The sequence below is a fragment of the Impatiens glandulifera genome, chromosome 8 (assembly GCF_907164915.1).
Source record: "Impatiens glandulifera chromosome 8, dImpGla2.1, whole genome shotgun sequence".
NCBI classification, from domain to species: domain Eukaryota; kingdom Viridiplantae; phylum Streptophyta; class Magnoliopsida; order Ericales; family Balsaminaceae; genus Impatiens; species Impatiens glandulifera.
Window position 1 is genome coordinate 12,949,633 of NC_061869.1, and position 21,263 is coordinate 12,970,895.

At 37.4% G+C, this 21,263-nt stretch overlaps 1 long non-coding RNA gene across 1 annotated transcript; it reads left to right on the forward strand.

Annotated features, from left to right (window-relative positions):
* The first annotated feature begins 351 nt into the window (after positions 1-351).
* On the forward strand, positions 352-932 carry LOC124911286. Its single transcript, XR_007096606.1, has 2 exons — positions 352-649; positions 756-932. It is a non-coding gene; the product is annotated as an uncharacterized LOC124911286 (long non-coding RNA).
* The last annotated feature ends 20,331 nt before the right edge of the window (positions 933-21,263 follow it).

The window sequence follows — 21,263 nt, forward strand, 5'->3', positions numbered from 1 at the left end:
ATAAAATTATCAAATTAAAATTTTGATAACCTAATTTAAAATTTTAGTTTATCTAGTGAAAAGACCCAATAATTTTTTTTTATTTGGGTTAAGATTTGCAATATTATTACCTTCAAAGTTTGGCCCATTTAATAAAAACACTAACATTCCAGCGTCAAATAATAGCAATTGGGCTTATTATCTCTAGCAACGATCAAAGGAAACCCTAATTTCTTACCTAGGTTCTCTCTGGCGCAGTCCTTAAATAAGCCCTCATTTTTTCTTCTCTCTCGCAAATTCCTTTCTGATTCATTCATTCTTCCTCTCTTCCATCATTTAGTTATAATTAGATATTTCAAATTCTATCAAAACCCTGTTCCAATATTTCATAAAACAGTTTTGATTAGGAAATGATAGGTGAGAGTTATGTGGGTCTTCCAATCCAAAGAAATTTTGGATACATAAATAAAATCAGAATTGTAAGAATAGGTTAAATGTGTATGATGGTTTATATAGGGTAAAGGGAAACCATTTTGAGATTGAAAAATCTCGTTTTGTACAAATTTTCAGTTGTAATGTTTTTTTATAGCCGTCAAATTGTACTGAGTTCACCAGTAACCTCCCTCAAGTTAAAGAGAAAAAGAGTTGTACTTAGCTTAAGATAATTCAGGTATATTGTTTATCTTTATTATTTGTTTAAGATTAACTCTGTATATTTTCAGTTTATTTATTCGGCTTATTATTAAGCCAAATTTATTTATTCTTTGTCCATCTAGTTATATCATTGACCAATAAAGAAGTTATGCCAATATCAAGAGGAGCAATAAAGAAGAAGACCAGTCACAGTCACAATTAGAAACTTATTTTGTATTTGATCTTTTTATTTTTATGTAAATTTATCATTATATAAAATGTAATATTTGATTAAATGAAATGAAATTAGTTGATGTATAGCTAAATGTGTTCTTAGTTGTTTTATTTAATATTTGAGCTTAATTTTAGAATAATGATGGTGAATTGGTTAAAGTTTAATTTTGTTTTAGAAGAAGTTTAAAATAATTTGTTTTTATCATTTGGTTGCATGATTAAATAAAACAATTTAATACATTTTGTCCTTTCAAAAAAAAATTATAGTTTTTATTATTAAATATTAATTTATGAATAATGGCTAAATTGAGTATATTGCTACCTCAAAAAAAAATAATAATAATAAATTTATTACTGTCAAATTTTAGAATATTTATTTCAAATAAAAAAAATACAATAAAATTAACATAACTCCATTGTCAACAACTCAATATCCATTGGGTTAAGATCTAAATCATTTGTGGTATGTTTCTTTTCATATTATTATTACTTAGTTGTATGATAATTATATTTTTATACAAATTATTATATGTGATAAAATTTAATTTATGACGGTTGAAAGTTTTATATTAATTTTTTTTATGAAAAAGTTCTTGTTTTGATTTGGACTTATTAAGATTAAATAAAAAAATTCTTAAGAATTTTTTTTTTCATTGATTAAATTTTTATCAATGAAAACATATTAGTTGAGGAGATAATGAATAATTTAATTGGTCTAAGTTTGTTACTAAAAAAATTTAGAAATAATTTTCTATAAACTTTACAAAGAAATATGTTTGAAATGATCGACTTTGGATAAATATTTTAAAAAACATATCTATGTTTCAACATCAAATTTGATAAATTCTCAATTTTCTTATAAATAAGAATTGACATATTTTCAAATCTCAAAGTTTTGAAATCCTTAATACCCACATAACTCATTTTGTTTTTATGAATAAGAACTGTTTTTTAAAACAATAATATTTTATTAGTGGTACTATTTTGAGTTATATCAAAATTTGACTTCCGTATTATTTGGTTAGTTTAATTGAGTGATCTCCTATTGGACAATCAAGTCAAACAATCTCTCTATATATAATGATGCTTAATTTTTAAAGTGTCCGGATTGCCGGGTCGAGAGCTGTGGTTAATTTGGATATATGTGAGAGTAAATGGATATTTGGGTCGGATTGTGGGTTGAACCGTCCGTAAACTTAAAACGGTTAAAAATAAAATTAAAAATGCTATAAGTATGGTTCGAACTTGCAACCTAACAAAATAAGTAGAACCTTTTAACCAACTAGACTAATAACACTTTATAATTTAAATTCAACCCAAAATTTGATAAACGCGTGACATTTTAAAAATATAAGTTCAACTTTTTAACTAACTAATATATATATATATATATATATATATATATATATATATATATATATATATATATATATATATATATATATATATATATATATAATGATGCTTAATTTTTAAAGTGTCCGGATTGTCAGGTCGAGAGCTGTGGTTAATTTTGATATATGTGAGAGTAAATGAATACTTGAGTTGGATTTTGGGTTGACCCGCCCATAAAAATTACCTTAATATTTTTTTTTTACAGTTTTTATATTATTACTCGTGCATTTGTGCGAGATACATGCTAGTTTAACTAGTGTCACCATCTTTTCTACCATTTGATTTGGATCATACCCAATACATTTTATAAATGATTTTTTAATCCAAATCCTTATAACTTTATTCAAAATACAAATATTGTTTTATGAGATTTTCAAAATCTCAAATCATTTTTTAGATGAAAATAATTACAAAATTGACCCAATGTATTTAATAATTTTATTTACTTTTATATGACCCTCCTAACTTTATTAGTTGATATTTGGATCACTTTATTTATTATTTTCAAAATCTCCTAGAAATTAATTATAATTGTCAAAATCTTCATGCAATTAAATAAATATATTTTATAACTTTTTTTAAAAATTAAAAATGCTAAATAAAAAAAATAATTTTTATATAATCCTGGTAACTTTATTAGTTGTTATTTGGATTATTTTATTTATTATTGTCAAAATCTCCCTACATTTATTATTGTCAAAATCTCAATTCAATTATTTTTATTTCAAAACAAATTTCAAATTTTGAAAATCTCAAATATAATTTATATAATTTGAATAAAGTTATAATGATTTTGATTAACAAATAACTTATTGAATATATTGAGTTTATTTAAAATCTTTTATTATTCTTATAAAAAAAAATATTTTTGAATGAAAAAGTATATTTGTAGCAATTTTATTTTAATTTATTTAAAATTTAAATTTTATATAAATAACATAACACTAGTGAAAAATGACCCTTACAAACAAATTTTACAGACAAATATATAAATCTTTCATTAAGGTCCCGATAGAAATAAATCTTTCGTTATTAAAAGTATTTTCGGAGATGTGTAAAAAACCTTTGGTAATATGATTTTTCACCGAAAGCTTTTACAAATCTTTCGGGAATGCCCCAACCCCAAAACACGAAAGTAATTTTAAGTGTTGGAATGGGAAGTACCAAAAGATGTATATACATCTTTTGCAAAATAGTCCTAAGTGTTGAGATGAGTTATTAGTGAAAGATATACCCATATCTTTTGGTATTGACTCTTCCCCAAAAAACATAAAATAATTCTAAGTGTTGGGATGGGGTAATAACGAAAGATATACCTATATCTTTTGGTATTGGTTCTTCTCCTAAAAAATATAAAATAATTATATGTGTTGGGATGAGTTATTAGCGAATGATATATCCATATCTTTCGGTATTGACTCTTTCCCAAAAAAACAAGAAAATAGTTTTAAATGTTGGAATGAGTTATTAGCGAAAGATATACCTATATTTTTCGGCATTGACTCTTCCCCAAAAAAACATAAAATAATTTGAAGTGTTGGGATTGCTTATTAGCGAAAGATATACCCATATCTTTCGTTATTGGCTCTTCCCCAAAAAAACCCAAAATAATTTAAAGTGTTAGGATGGGTAAATAACAAAAGATATACCCATATATTTTGGTATTGTCTCTTCCCCAAAACACAGAAAATAGTTCTAAGTGTTGAGATAGGTTATTAACGAAAGATATACCCATATCTTTCGGTATTGGCTCTTCAAAAAAAAAATAGAAAATAATTCTAATTGTTGGGATGGGTTTTTATCGAAAGATATACTCATATCTTTCGGTATTGGCTCTTTCCAAAAAAAATTCTAAGTGTTGGGATGAGTTATTAGCAAAAAATATATTCATATCTTTCGGTATTGGCTCTTCTAAAAAAAAGAAAATAATTCTAAGTGTTGGGATGGGTTATTAGCGAAAGATATACCCACATGTTTCGGTATTGACTCTTCCCCACAAAAACAGAAAATAATTATAAGTGTTAGTATGGGGTATTAGCGAAAGATATACCCATATCTTTCTTTATTGTCTCTTCCCCAAAAAAATCTGTGCTAAAGTCATTATCAAAGATATTTAACAAATCTCTCGCTATTTCATATTAAAACCGAATTATTTAATAAACTTTTCTGTATTTGTTTTTCACTAATTTGGTTTATCACTATCTTAGGCTGTCTAAACCCCTAAGATAATCAAGTGTGTTATTTTTTAAGTATAGAGATTGTGTTTATTTTTATAAGTGTATATGATTGTGTTTGATTACATAAAGAAGTGTATGTGGACATATCTTTCGGTATTACCATTCAATACCGAAAGAGATTTAGAAATATTTCGATATTAGACTTCTTAATTTGTAAACCAAGTTGGTGTTTCACTTTATAATTAGATTGTCTAAATTTCTAACTAAGCTAATCAAGTGTGTGTTATTTTAAGTATTGAAATTGTGTTTAATTTACAAGTGTATATGATTGTGTAATTCATTATATAAAGAAGTGTATTTATATGTTTGTTTTTAATTATAATAAGGATGTGCGTAGAGTTTGATTATAATATTTATCTACTAAATAAAAATGAATCTTATTAAACATAAGTTAATAACAATTATAAAGAATAATGATTATCGAAAGATAACTGATCATAACCTTTTAATACAATTACATGTAATGAAAAGAGTGGAAACAACTGAACATAATTGGAGGGATTGGAATTGGCGGAGTGAGATATATTGGTTAACGGGGCTTAATTGGTCGCATCGGGTCAAGAATTTGAAGTTAAGTACGAGAAGTCCTAATGTGTTGAGCTCAAATGTGTTGAGAAAAGATCTAATCTAAACACATGATAAAAAAAGATATAGAGATATAGTGATGAAAAATAATAAAGAACACAACATATAACTAGGTTCGGACAACAATGCCTACATACTTGAGGAGTCGTCCATTATATTGATTTTCATGGAATAATGGTCCATGTAACCCTAGGTGGTGTTTGGTAGTGGGTATTACCCTTTTAAGATGATATAACTATCCTAATAGTAAAGTTATAGTAAAGTTATATAGATGTTTGGTTATTAGTTTTATACTAACAGTTAAATTATTGATATAACTTATACCTTCAAAGGGTTAAAAATAGTACTACCTTATATCTGTTACAACAAGTATTAAATTTTTAATTTTTTTAATCATATTTTTTTAAAATTAACTTTATTAGTTTATAAATTAATCTCTTATTAAATTTTAATTATTAAGTTTTATTTTTTTTAATTTGAGTATTTATTATTTACTATTATTTTAAAACTAAATTATTTTATAAATTTATTAGTTAAAATTTTATTTTATTTTTTTTTAAAAGAATGTTAATGTTTGTTTTATAATTATTAATATATAAAAAATAATAATATTATTATTAATTATAATTATTATCTCTTATATTAAATACTTATTAGTTTATTATCTTTTATATTTTAAACTAAATTATGAAATATTTATTATTATTTATTTTTAAAATTTTTGTTTTTTATAGTATTTCTAGAAAATAAATAAAATGAAAGGCTTAAACAAATGATTCATTTTCATTAATTAATTTATGATTTAATGATTATATATTTATTAATATTAATTATTGATATATTTATTTAATTATAGGAATTTAAATATAATAAATCATATATTTATAAAAATTATATAATCATATAGCATTATTATTTCTTTTTAAAAATATTTTTATGATAATTAAATATATTTTTATTAGTTTAAATATAATTAATAATAAAAATTAAATAAGATAATTATTAAAATATTTTATTCTTTTTAATATTTTCTTATACCATCGACCAAACATAAAATTATAAAACTTATATAATTTATACTTATTTTATCATTCTAACGAAACACTACTAATATATATAATTTATACATCTTAATACCTTATACAATTTATACTTCTTTACAACTTATACTTATATAAATAGTATAATGTACCAAACGCCATCTTAAGTTACAATGTCTTTTGTTAGATAAAATAAGACCGGTTCAAATAAACCTAACTTAAATAAACTTTCCATGCAGGAACAAGGAACCGGACCGGATGAACAAGAGAACCGACTAAAGAAACCTAACCGGTCAAGCTACCAAACCGATCAAAAGTATTCGGAACGTGACCGCACAAAGAAAGGATCGGCCAAAGCTCAAAACCGGAATCATCAAACAACCGATCATCCACAAGACAAGAATAACCGGAAGAAGTCCGGTTACATCACTACCAAAAGACATTCGGCCAAGTCAAATGACCGACCAGTACAAAAAGACAATTCGGGTATCTGTTGAGAACTATACCAAAGGAACAGATTGAACACTTCCATATTCATGTAAGTCTGAGGAAAGACTGTAGGCTGCAGAAGACAGTACTACCGGATCCTTCCACTTCGGGATAAGACAGAAAGGACAAACAACTGTCCAACAGACAGTGCCTACATCAAGTAAAAGACAAATCCGGCAGGTTTGTCTTACACACCGGAAGAACAGACCGCCAGGTCTGAGACAGAACACCAGGTCTGAGGTTGACCATCAGGTCTGAGGAAACGACCGCAGGTCTGAACCTCTGAAACACTGAATCACTGCACCTCTGCTCAGCCAATTAGATTCAAGGAAGTGAAATATGACCGTTGGTATATTTCACCTATAAAAGGAGGCAGTTGCAGAAGAGTAAATGCGGGACATCAAGGGACAACAGTGTGATATTGAGATAGCGCTAAGAGCATTTACTACAAGTGATAAGAGTGTGCTGTTTTAGAAAGCCTAAGTGTTGAAAGTTAAAGTTTGTTTTACAATTTCGGTGTAAATTGTAAGAGTGTTATCGAGCAGGAAATAAGTCTCGATCGGCCTGTACTTGTATTCCTTAGTGAATATCCTTCTCGCGGTTTCGAGAGGAAGGGGTGACGTAGGAGTTTTATCTCCGAACATCCATAAAATCTGTCTTGTTATTTACTTTCTGCCGGCTTCATTATCTAACCGACTAACTTAACCACACCGCTCCAAACCGACTCTATACTAACCATACCGAATATCCAGATTACCAAAACCGACCCACCATTTCTAAATCTCCATCATCCGAAACCGGCCTTGTCTATCAAACCAGCGTGCCGCTTCAATCTGAAAGCAAACCTCTTCCGCGCTTGAACTTAGTTCAAGGGTTTGTGATAGGTTGTGTAATATTAAAACCCCGGTGTTAATCTCTAACCGGATTAACCACCACCCTTCGAGTGTGAACCGCTAACCGGTCCAACCCCCGGTTCACCAGCGGCGATCTAGATCCTAACAATTGGTATCAGAGCAGTTAGTTTCAATACTCAAGCAAACATGTATCAAGATAGGCCCCCAATGCTAGAAGGTGATGACTTTGCCAACTGGAAGGCACTCATGCACCTGCACTTAGTTACCTTGGATGATGAAATGGAGTCCATTCTGACCGAAGGACCGATATTCATTGATAAAGACAGAAAGGAATGGACGGATGAAGATAGGAGAAGAAACAACCTGGATAACCATGCAAGAAACCGAATCTCCAACAGCGTGGACAAAAACACATACTACAAGATCAGAGATTGCAAAACCGCGAAGGAGACATGGAACACGGTTATCCAGATCTTTGAAGGAAATGAAAGAACAAGGGAGAACAAAGTAATGATGGCCACGCAGAAGTTTGAGAGCATTAAAATGAAACCAGGAGAATCTATGAAGGAATACAGTGACCGGTTCACTGGTGTGTTAGATGAACTAGCAACTCTGGGCAAGAAGTATGAGAACAAAGAGGTAGTCATGAAAGCTTTGAGATCTCTTCCAAGTGCTTGGGACATAAAAACGATGGTAATGAGGGAGTCAAAGAGCCTACGTAAGATGAAACTATACGATGTATTCAAAGATCTCAAGGCATATGAGTTCGAGATGAAATCTAGAACTGAAGAGGAAGTCTCGGCCTCAACATCAACCAGAGCACTAATCACATCCACAGAACCGGCTGCACCTACTCCTGCACCTGCACCGATACCGGTTCCTGCACCCGTACCTATCAAAACCGCCGAACAGTTCACTGAGGATGCCATGGCAATGCTTGCACAGAAATTTGGGAGGTTCATGAAAAAAAGCCAACCTATGAACAACTACTACGGTGACAAATCCAATGTAAGATGTTATAACTGTAACTATTTAGGACACTTTAAGTGGGAATGCAGGAAACCGAGGAGGGATACCCAGAAACCGGAATATCAGAATGACCGAAACAATTATCAACAAACCGGTGAAGGAAGTGAAGTACCGAAAGCACTGATAGCCAACGATGGAGGAAGTCTATGGGCTCACAGTGACAGTGACGATGAACTTACATGTCTCATGGCAAATGAGGAACATGTATTTGACTCTCCTTGTGAAGAATTTACTAAAGATGAATTATACAATGCATTGAATGACATGGTAGAAGAATATAAGAACCTACTAACCATGCTACCTAAGCATCTCAACATTAGAATCGATCCCATAGCACCTATTCTAACAGAACCAGAGGTACTTATCATACCTGAACCGGAGGCCATACAACCTAATGATACCCATACTCTAGAAACTGAATTAGATCCTAAGATCGAACAATCTAGTGAACCGACTAGAGAACTAACTGAGGAAGAGAATGCTCGACTTCAATACAAGATGGCCGCCTATAAGAGATCTAGCGATATAGTAAAGAATATGAATAAACACTACAGGCATCCTCGTTGTAAGCGTGGCCTAGGATACACAGAGAATAGATCTAAAGACCGAAAACCCATAGGGAAAGCAAGGCTTACAAGAGGAAACCTTCCCTTTATAAAATTTCTTAAGAGCACCTGTACCGCTGAAGAAGAGGAGACCGCATATTATAGGGAAGAAAAGCTAAAATACGATTATGTTGGTCCAACCGATTCATGGCTTGACCCTGTGAAAAGAAAGGCCGAAATCCTCAGACATAAGAAAGCCTTTCCTGAACCCCGTAGGTCAAACCATAGATCACCGAATCAACGACCATCACCATTTAGGACATTTGAAGGAAAACCGAAATACACGAGACCGAGTGCCAAAAGGACAGTTAAAACCCTAGCAAAGAAGACCGTCCGATTTATCAAGGTCTGGATACCTAAGGGACTAATCGCATGTGGACCCAAGTAAATGTGGGTACCAAACAGTTGTAAATATGTACATTTTGCAGGATCCAAAGAAACGGCTAGGAAACTCCGAATGGTTCTTGGACAGCGGTTGCTCCAGGCACATGACCGGAAACAGCAATTTGTTAACCGATATCAGAACAGCAACCGGTGCTCTAATCACCTTCGGTGACAACTCAAAAGGTAAAACTGTGGGCAAGGGTAAGATTGTCCATGGTAACCTAACTATTGATAAAGTACTTTTAGTTGAAAACCTAAGTTTTAACCTACTTAGCATTAGTCAGATGTGTGATGCTGGATACACGGTAGAATTCCTTAAACATGCATGCTTAGTTAAGAATTCTCAAGGTATCGTACTACTAACCGGAAATAGGATAGGTAACATCTATAAGGTAGACTGGAAAACCAGAATAGAATATCGTATATGCATGATAGCTAAGACTGATCAAACCTGGCTGTGGCACAAGAGACTAAACCATCTAAACATGAAAACCTTAAACTACATTCGCGGTAAAAAGCTAGTTGAAGGCATTCCTGATATAGTATTTAACCAGGATAAGGTCTGTTCAGCATGCCAAATGGGTAAACAAACTAGGTCATCTTTTAAAAGTAAAGGAAATATTCAATCTAGCCGATGCTTAGACCTCCTTCATATGGATTTATTTGGACCGATTCAGGTCATTAGCCTAGGAGGTATGCTCTACACCATGGTAGTTATTGATGATTATTCTAGATATACATGGGTAATATTTCTACCATCTAAACGTGAAACCGTATCAAACCTGATTACACTTCTTAAGCGTCTACAAAATGAAAAATCAACTCGCATTAATAGCATTCGAAGTGATCGAGGTACCGAATTTACCAATAGTACATTAACTGCATATCTTGATGAATCCGGCATTAGACACGAATTGTCTAGTGCTAGGACTCCTCAACAAAATGGCCTGGCCGAGAGAAGAAACCGGACTCTCAAGGAAGCCGCACGGTCCATGATAGCCGACTCCGGCATTGCTCAGAAATTTTGGACTGAGGCTATCAACACTGCATGCTATACACAAAACCGCTCTTTAATAAACAGATTTCACAACAAAACGCCGTATGAGGTTTATTTTAACAGAGTTCTCAAACTCAAGTACCTCAGGATTTTCGGTTGTAAATGTTATATTCATATAAATGGTAAAACCCAACTCACCGTTTTTGATGCAAAAACCGATATCGGCATCATGCTAGGGTACTCGGCAGTAAGTAAAGCATATAGAGTATACAATAATAGAACTGCAACCATGGAGGAAACAATTCACGTTGTTTTCGATGAATCGGTTGAAAGCAATACTGCTTCATGCTTTGATCTACACAACATATTGGAAAATAACGATATTCATTCTGATAGTGAAGATGAGACTCCGGTCTTCAGGCAGTTTGTCCATGACCAAATGGGTAATATTGATACCCAGCCGGATCAAGCTGTTCCACAACAGGAAGCTGACACTTCGGTCCAATCCGAGGAAGTCGGTCGGTCTGACAATCTCGGTCAGCCTACCAACATGTCTAGCCTTGGTCAAGTTAACGGTAATTTGGTAGACACTCCTGAACTGAATCTCAGAAGAAACAGTAAACATCCTCCTGAGCAAATTATAGGTGACCCTTCAGAACCTGTTCGAACTAGGAGTCAACTTCTGGAAGGATATTTTAACTCAGCCTTTATATCCCAGATTGAACCGAAAAGAATAGATGAAGCATTGTCAGATCCGGATTGGATCTTGGGAATGCAAGAAGAGCTGAACCAGTTCGAGAGTAGTAAAGTCTGGTACCTAGTTCCCAGACCGAAAGACCAATCGGTCATAGGAACAAGATGGGTATTCATAAACAAACTCAATGAGGACGGTTTGGTCACAAGGAACAAAGCCAGATTAGTGGCACAAGGCTACAAACAGGAAGAAGGCATTGATTTTGAAGAATCATTTGCTCCTGTAGCCATGATTGAAGCTATTAGAATTTTTCTTGCTTTTGCAGCTTTCAAAAACTTTAAGGTTTTCAAATGGATGTTAAGAGTGCATTCTTGAACGGTGACCTACGTGAAGAAGTGTATGTTGAACAACCACCCGGTTTTAAGAATGCTGCATTTCTAAACCATGTATACCGGCTGAACAAAGCTTTATACGGTCTAAAGCAAGCACCTAGAGCCTGGTATGATACACTAACCGCATTTCTACTAGAACATGATTTCACCATCGGTTCAGTGGATAAGACATTGTTCAAATTTGAAAAGAAGGAACATATCCTACTTGTTCAAATCTACGTAGATGATATCATTTTTGGCTTAACCGATCCTAAATTATGTGATAAGTTCTCAAAAATGATGACTGACAAGTTTGAAATGAGTATGATGGGAGAATTAAGCTTCTTCCTAGGTCTTCAGGTTAAACAACTCAAGGAAGGAACCTTCATAAGCCAACCTAAGTACACCAAGGAGCTACTAAAGAAGTTCGGAATGGACACCTGCTCCTCGGCGGCTACTCCAATGAGCTCATCAGTTAAGCTGGACAGGGATGATGAGGGCCAATCGGTAGACCAGATTGCATACCGGGGCATGATCGGATCCCTCCTATACCTGACAGCGAGTAGACCGGACATCCTGTTTGCAGTTGGTGTTTGTGGGAGATTCCAAGCAAATCCAAAACAATCTCACTACACAGCCACAAAAAGGATACTGAAGTATCTAAAGGGCACACCTGATGTCGGTCTGTGGTATCCAAAGGACTCGTCCTTCAATCTAACAAGTTACTCAGACGCAGATTATGCAGGATGTAAGATTGACAGAAAAAACACCAGCGGAACATGTCAGTTCCTTGGTGACCGGCTCGTTTCATGGCACAGCAAGAAGCAGACATCTGTGGCCACATCCACTGCAGAGGCTGAATACTTGGCGGCCGAAAGTTGCTGCACTCAACTCCTCTGGATCCAACAACAGCTGAAGGACTTCGGTGTCATAGCCGAAGAGTCCCCGATTTTCTGTGACAACACGAGTGCCATAGCAATCACCTACAATCCGGTTCTCCACTCCAGAACCAAGCATATCGATATAAGGCACTATTTCATCAGGGAACATGTCACACTGAAGCATATCCGGCTGGAATACGTACCGACTGATCAACAAGTAGCCGATATATTCACAAAGCCTCTACAGGAAGCTAAGTTCTCTCAATTCAGACTTACTCTCGGTTTAACCGACATCAGTCAGATCCTTCCTAAGGATACTTAAAGGGAACCGGTCCGGACAGACAAAACCGGTAGTTCCTCCTAAACTGTTGAATTTTAAATTTTCGGGTGACCTATGGAAGAACCGCCCAGTTCTTCAGACAGAGTAAACCGACCGGCTACTTGATGCATGCATCAAATAACCGCATCGGGATGAACAACTGATGACTGACCGGTTCGGAAGCAAGTCACTCTAGATTATTTGAATTTCACACAGTAGTGGAATAATTATCAATGCTTATAGATATCTGTTCTGAGACATTGCCCTTTCAAAGCAAAATGGTCGCGCCTAAAAAGACGTGAAGATCTTTTGATATCTTTCACAGTCCAGGCCTATGACCGACACCTAGACTGCAAACATGCCTATTTTATGCAATATCTTTTATCCTGCAGTTAATAGACATCATCCCATTTAATGCCTGGACAATAGGATAGTCCCTAAACTAGTATTTAAGTGAAGCCAACACTCACCACAACACTCACAAGACAAAACAACATCCTCTCACTAAGGCAAAAATGTCTCAGTTTCCAAACATCCTTCAGGTTGATTTTCTATCCTGCTCAACCACAGATCAATATGAGATATATAAGATGATCAAGTCTTTAGAGGAAACCGGCCTTCAGTGTTTCCTAGACGATAAACATACTATCTATCCGGAATCCATTCTGGAATTTTTCTACCACGCAAAGGTGTTTAGGGGCACCCCCACTTTGAAACCCACATCCAATCCAAAGTGGGAGGCATTGTCTTTGACTTCACCGAACGGGACTTTGCGCGGTGTCTTAGCCTGCCAAGACACGGGATAACAGATCTAGACATTCCGGCAGATGTAAAGGCCGAGGTCTCCATCGCCTTTTCCCGATCTGACGAACCAGTTGAAGACCATGGAGCAAAATCGCGTTTGAGAGCTGAATATCAGCTTCTAAATGATGTGCTCGGTAAGAGCATCTTTGGAAGGGATGTCACAAATACCTACAGTGTCTCGAACTTCAACATGATGGCGGCTATAATCACCGGCACACCGGTAAACTGGTCCAGAGTGCTTTTTGACATCCTTACTTGGATGGTCGACATCCGATCAGTCGGTTTCATCCCCCAACTAAGCTGTCTCCTTGTAGGAGCTTGGAGTCCCAACCTGTCCCGGCGAAGGTTTGAACCAAGCTCAGGTGCTCACCAAAGAAGTAACCGACCCATTTTATAGGCGGTTCGAGAGGGCTTGGAGTAGAAGAAACCGCCACAACGGTGATGTCAACCCCTATGCACCCTGAGTCACTCCTTCTTGCACCCGGTCGTTTTGCTTCATGCACCGGGTGTATTTTTAACCAACTCAAGTTTGATCGTTTCGGCTTTATCCATGTCTCTTTCGGCTTTATTTGTGTCTTTCTTGACTTCATGTTCGCTCTTTATGCCATTTTCGGCATTGTCTCTGTTATTTTCGGCATCTATCTAATTAATCTCGGTTATGTTCAAGTGCATTTAATGAGATAATTCCAATCAATGAGATAACCCCCAACCACCCGCACATTTAATTTCCAACCAAACTGGTTACTTCCCAACTAACACCTACCTTGGGCTTTGCAATTTGCCACTTCCCCATGCGCCTTGAAAAGGTAAAGATTCCTTTCCTTAATAAAACAAAACTGACCATCAATGCTCAGATTTTCCCTCCAAAACCGATCCTATATAAGGAGCCATCCTCTACTCATTTTATCACATCCGAAAAACACAAACTCACTTCTGATATTCTTGAATTTCGTCTCTCTCAATACCGAAATCATGCCGAGCAGAACTCTGGGAAACTTCCTAAGCATTGATTTTAACTCTTGCACGGGCGAGAGGGACTGTACTACTAAGCAGAAATTCATGTATGACTCTCTCGTTGAAACCGGTCTTCAACCATTTCTTGAAGAGGCCGGTCCTATTCTTCTAGACGATGTCAAGGCCTTCTTTCGAAGCGCCTGCATCAGGGGAAAGTATATCGTCTCTACTGTCAGAGACCATACGTTCTGGATCGATGAGGTTGAATTTGCCTCACTATTCGGTCTACCCACTGAAGGTTTCTCTGACTTTCCGACTATTCAGGACCTTGCGGGATTTGAAACCGCGCAATACCTATCGGCCACCCCCTCTCCGGTGGAACACTTTGGGCCAAAAACCCAACTTGCTAGTCACGGTCAGCTACTGCTCGAAATTGTGACCCGGTCAATTCTGTGTCAATCACCTAATCAACGGTATTCTAGGAATACCTACAACATCATGACTCACATTCTTTGCAAATCGGCCATCAACTGGTCATCGGTCATATGGGAAAACCTAAAGAATATGGTGCTGACCAAGAAAGGTCTCGGGTATGCACCGCATATCAGCAAGCTGATTCTTGGGTACCGACCAGAGTTCGGACCGGGCACACCGGCTTCCTCTTCAAACATCCTCGACAGGGATTCGGCAATAGAACGAATCTGGAGAATGTCTTTTCAATAGGCTGTACTTTACATTATGCCTATCTCTGTACCGAATCTTATATCGGTTTCCTTTCTCTGCTATTTCTTGAATTTTAATATCATTTCAGTTTAAATGACCGTGTCCTCTTAATTCTTTGAACATTTATCTAAGTAACCGGGTCACATCTTCAAACTATAACCGCGTTCTTTTCCGGTCACATGAAATCTGCCTAATTTGTTAACACTCTAAATAACCAATTGAACTTAGAAACCGTTCAATCAATCGGTTTCAAAGAAACGAGTGCGTCATAAATGACATAAGCAAAAGATTTTGGAGGGAAATCTCCCGCCCAAAATTGCCGCCCCCCCGTTTTTGTTTTACCGCCCATAGTTTGGCGCCTCTTCCATTTTGGAGGGAAAATTCCCTCCCATTATTGATGGGACGGTTGGGCTTCCAAACCGCATCTATAAAAGGGACCTTCGGTCATTTTATTTCATTCTCACGCGAATCTACTTTCTCTCTCTAAGCTTTCTAACTCTTTTGAAGCGGTTCTCTCTCTCACATTCTCAAATTCTTAAACATGGGGCGTGATTCGGCTTTGTTCAGACTCTACTCTCAGGTGGATTTCGAGGAAATCCGGTTGAATGGTACGCCCGAGGCGAAGGAAGTTATTGACCGGCTAATTAAAACCGGTCTGGGATATTTCCTCGGCGGTCCCCATATTATATACAAAGATGCGGTCGAAGAGTTCTTCAAAACCGCAAGAGTCGCCTACGACAAGATCACCGCGACTGTATACGGTTCACGAATAGAGATCACCGAAGCATTGGTGGCCGAGAGCTTGCATCTCCCAACAACCGGCCAGGATGCAACAGCAGAAATAGAGCAGGACACCTTTGAGGCGGCTTGCCACATTCTATCGGCAACCACTAAGCCGATCACAACATCCGGGAGTAAACAAATGTTGAAGCCGGAGTTAATCCCGGTGTGTGACATCTTCGCAAGGGCGATTCAGGCGAGGGGAGGAAACTTCAGCAACCTCACCAAAGACAAAATCAAGATGTTGATCGGTCTGATGGAGGGAAAAGAGGTCAACTGGGCAAGATCGGTGTTCAGTAACCTAATGGACATGGTGAAACCGGACTCAAACCGGTCGTGGGGATATGCCGTGCCACTCGGTAAAATCTTCCTCCACCTAAATCTCGACGTCGGTCCCGGCGTTGCGGTAGCAACACGCTGCCTCATCAGATCAAGGCAATTCCTTGAAAGAACACAGCCGGCCCCCAGCTCCACAGGTGGCCGAAAGAAGAAAGCCGCAAAGAAAGATGCCCCGGCCAAAGCAAAGACCGGAGGCAAAGGAAAAGAAAAGATAACCTTCTCCGACCCACCTCGGCACACAGAAGATGAGGAGTGGGCTTCTGAGAGAACAGACACCGAAAAGACGGAGGATGATAGAACGGTCCTCAATGAAGACGGCTCGGTCCAGAGCCCTAAGGATGCCGCACCGAACACCAACCCTGAGACCACCGAGGGTGGAGAAGAGGTTGATAAAGAAGCCGATGATGAAGGCTACGACACGGAGAGGGAGGAGGCCGAAGAGGCAGAGGCCGATAGGTTAACTGGGAAACTCCTTCAAAGCATCAGAAGAAAAGCCGAGTCGGTTGAAGAACTATACCTGGAGTGGCACGAGCACCGGTTTGATACACCGTATAGACAACTCCTACCGGGCCACACAGATGAGGAATGCATGAACAGACTGGAGGAAGTGGAGGAACTGATGATGACCGTTACGAACTCCAACACACTCCAGGAGGTACAACACCGAACCTGTCTCTTGTTACCGAAGGTTCAACTTCGGAAACTAAAGACAAAAATCCGGAAAATTAAGGAAGAGCTCAACAAGATGGAAACGGTGGACACCGTAGCACCGCGGGTGTTAGCAAGGCTTGAAAAAGCCAAAGGGGAACTAACTCAAGAGGTCGAGCGGCTGGAAGCCATATGCAGCCGAATGCAGGTACCAGTTTATACTGCTCCCGAGATCGAAAGGTTTCCGGTCAACTGTTCAACTCCTCCAAAAGAGAATGCTGCACCGATAGAATCCAGTGAAAGAGCCGATCCAAATCTCACGGAGCAATCACCTCCCCCACCACCGGAAGTCACCGCTTCAGACCTTACTAAAGAATGGGCTGCTAAAGAATGGGTTGAAGACCGCATTAAAGAGTTCGACGAGACCGCGGTTCAGCCGTTCAAAGATAGATCCGGCAGGATAGTTGATTCGGCCCTAAAATTCACCGACATCACAAAGAATCTACTGGAAAGCCATCAAGAACGGCTCTCAGACCTCGGCAACGGTCTGTGGGACGTGGCGGATCAGCAAGATAAATGTGTTCAGCGAACCACAATTCTGGAGGATGTGACCTCCGAGTTAAAGGAAGACCTCGACCGGCTTGAGAGAGATACCGATCAACGGCTGAATGCGATGAGTGAGGATCTGATCGGCACGACACTTACCCGGGTCTCCGAACTTGAGAAGATAAATGGGAGTCTCATGGCCGAAGTGAAGGCGCTTTCCGAACAAATGGCCGAAGTTCTAAGGGCTAAGGTGAACGCGGACGCCGCGGCTGTAGCGGCTGATGCTCAAGTAGCTAAGAGGGTCCAAGATGCGCTGGATGCCGAAGCAGGAAAAGATAAGGAGGCACCGCGCCCAACTCAGCTGACCGAAGCGGAAGAGGAAGCCGCGCAAATTAAAAGAGGAGAGGCCATATTCCCAGGGTTTGCCGAAAAAGTGGCCACTCTAGCAGCAGAGGATACTGAACGGTTGGAAAGGGAGACACGGAGGCTGGAAGGCTGGAAGGCTATGCAAAGGAAAACGAGAAGAAGAAGGCGGTCGCCTCCGCCTCAGCGCCGAAAAAGCGGAAGAGGGAAGCTCCTAAAAAGGAGGCCCTTAAGAAGGTTCAGATTGCCGAGCTGCTCAGAGAGGTCTCTGAACCGGTCATCCCAAGTACATCGCAGCAGGACGACCCAATCGAAGATGAAGTCGAAGCACAACTGCGGTCTCGGTCTACAAGACGACGATCTTCCGAACCGACCGGTCGACAGCAACCAAAGAAGAAGAGCATATATGAACTCACGGACTCTGAATAGGGACTATCCTTCTTTTCTTATTAGCCTTAGTATTTCTATATATTTTGTCTTTTCCGGTCATCTATATATATAAATATAAAGTTATTTTTGAATCCGGCCTTATTTTGCATTTCTACTTAGTTTTGATAATTTTAAATAAAATAATCAAAAAGGGAGAAATTGATAAGATAAAAGATAAAGACTCTTCCAAAATTTTTCTCAAACATTTTTCGAAAAATTCTCCCAAGTCAGTTTCAAAAATCCGGCCAAACAAAACACCCGGCCTACGGTTGCAAACTTACATAATTTTGATAATTTTAAATAAAATAATCAAAAAGGGAGAAATTGTTAGATAAAATAAGACCGGTTCAAATAAACCTAATTTAAATAAACTTTCCATGCAGGAACAAGGAACCGGACCGGATGAACAAAAGAACCGACTAAAGAAACCTAACCGGTCAAGCTACCAAACCGATCAAAAGTATTCGAAACGTGACCGCACAAAGAAAGGATCGGCCAAAGCTCAAAACCGGAATCATCAAACAGCCGATCATCCACAAGACAAGAATAACCGGAAGAAGTCCGGTTACATCACTACCAAAAGACATTCGGCCAAGTCAAATGACCGACCAGTACAAGAAGACAATTCGGGTATCTGTTGAGAACGATACCAAAGGAACAGACTGAACACTTCCATATTCATGTAAGTTTGAGGAAAGACTGTAGGCTGCAGAAGACAGTACTACCGGATCCTTCCACTTCGGGATAAGACAGAAAGGAAATCTTCCAAGTACAGACAACTGTCCAACAAACAGTGCCTACATCAAGTAAAAGACAAATCCGGCAGGTTTGTCTTACACACCGGAAGAACAGACCGCTAGGTCTGAGACAGAACACCAGGTCTGAGGTTGACCATCAGGTCTGAGGAAACGACCGCAGGTCTGAACCTCTGAAACACTGAATCACTGCACCTCTGCTCAGCCAATCAGATTCAAGGAAGTGAAATATGACCGTTGGTATATTTCACCTATAAAAGGAGGCAGTTGCAGAAGAGTAAATGCGGGACATCAAGGGACAACAGTGTGATATTGAGATAGCGCTAAGAGCATTTACTACAAGTGATAAGAGTGTGCTGTTTTAGAAAGCCTAAGTGTTGAAAGTTAAAGTTTGTTTTACAATTTCGGTGTAAATTGTAAGAGTGTTATCGAGCAGGAAATAAGTCTCGATCGGCCTGTACTTGTATTCCTTAGTGAATATCCTTCTCGCGGTTTCGAGAGGAAGGGGTGACGTAGGAGTTTTATCTCCGAACATCCATAAAATCTGTCTTGTTATTTACTTTCTGCCGGCTTCATTATCTAACCGACTAACTTAACCACACCGCTCCAAACCGACTCTATACTAACCATACCGAATATCCAGATTACCAAAACCGACCCACCATTTCTAAATCTCCATCATCCGAAACCGGCCTTGTCTATCAAACTAGCGTGCCGCTTCAATCTGAAAGCAAACCTCTTCCGCGCTTGAACTTAGTTCAAGGGTTTGTGACAGGTTGTGTAGTATTGAAACCCCGGTGTTAATCTCTAACCGGATTAACCACCACCCTTCGAGTGTGAACCGCTAACCGGTCCAACCCCCGGTTCACCAGCGGCGATCTAGATCCTAACATCTTTATTTATAGTAGTACTCCTAAAGCCAAAAGATTAAATTAGTACTCATAATCCCAATAAAGACTTAAAGCCCATTACAATATATAAACTCTAATAAAATATGAGCCCCAAATCCAACAATCTCCATCTTGGGCGAATACAGCGCTTATTGAGAAGTGATATATAAATTACAAATTCAACAATCTCCACCTTGACGAATTTCACGCCCCTTAGGAAATACACGAGTCGTACCCATCAATCTCCACCATGACAAAAGTCAAGCCATCAAAAAATTAAGTGGGTTCAACACTTCAATCTTCACCTTTGCTGGAGCCATTCATCAGATAATTTTTCGTACCTTCACTTCCACTCAAGAGCCCTTAGAAGAATAACAATCTTCACCATCACGTTTATCGCGCCGTCAAAAAGTTATGAGCCACACATCAATCTTCACTACTCGAGCCATTCACGAGATAAATCATTATACTTCAACTTCCACTCAAAATCCCTTAAAAGATAAAATCTTAGAGTTTATAACACCAAATAAATTTGGGTAACCACGTTATTTCAATGACGAGAGACATTCAACAACTCTTCCCAATCTTTGTTCATACCCGTTGACATATGCGGAAACTAGAATTAACAATTCTTTATTAGGTTAAAATAATCTTTACATTTGTTTGACACAAACTGAGTGTCTTATTTTTCAAGTCCAACAATCGACTGAAACCAAAATATTGATTAGACCCAAGACGAACTTTCATCGTCTATTTTTTCAAAAGTCAGATATCTATCGAAAACTGTGAACACCCTTAACGAACTTTCATCGCCTACTCCTCAAAATACGATATCGATCAATAAAGAGAAGACCCAAGACAAACCTTTATCGTCCACTTCATAACAAATAAATTAGGTTATCACAACATCTCTTTTCTCTAGCTCAAGATCTGAAAAAATATTTGTCACCCATCTTCCCTTGAACGTTGCATACTCAACCAATTTGAACCTCATAATTCTCCTTTAACAAATTAGTTTGCAATCTACTAGTTTCTTAAATTCAAAAAAGCATAGCAATCCAAGAATATTATTTCCAAATTAATAATCTCTCTTCAATTATCTTCACCAATGTTTCAAATGATCATCAATAGTTTCTTTGAAAGAAATCGAATATCCTTCCATTTGAATTGATCGAACCTTTTATCTAACCCCTTTTTCATGACTAGAAATCTCATTCAATGTCTAAATCATCTCATCAATAAGATGAAAAATCAAACATCTCATTAATCTAAACTATGATCCAAAATAAATAGACGATTAATATAG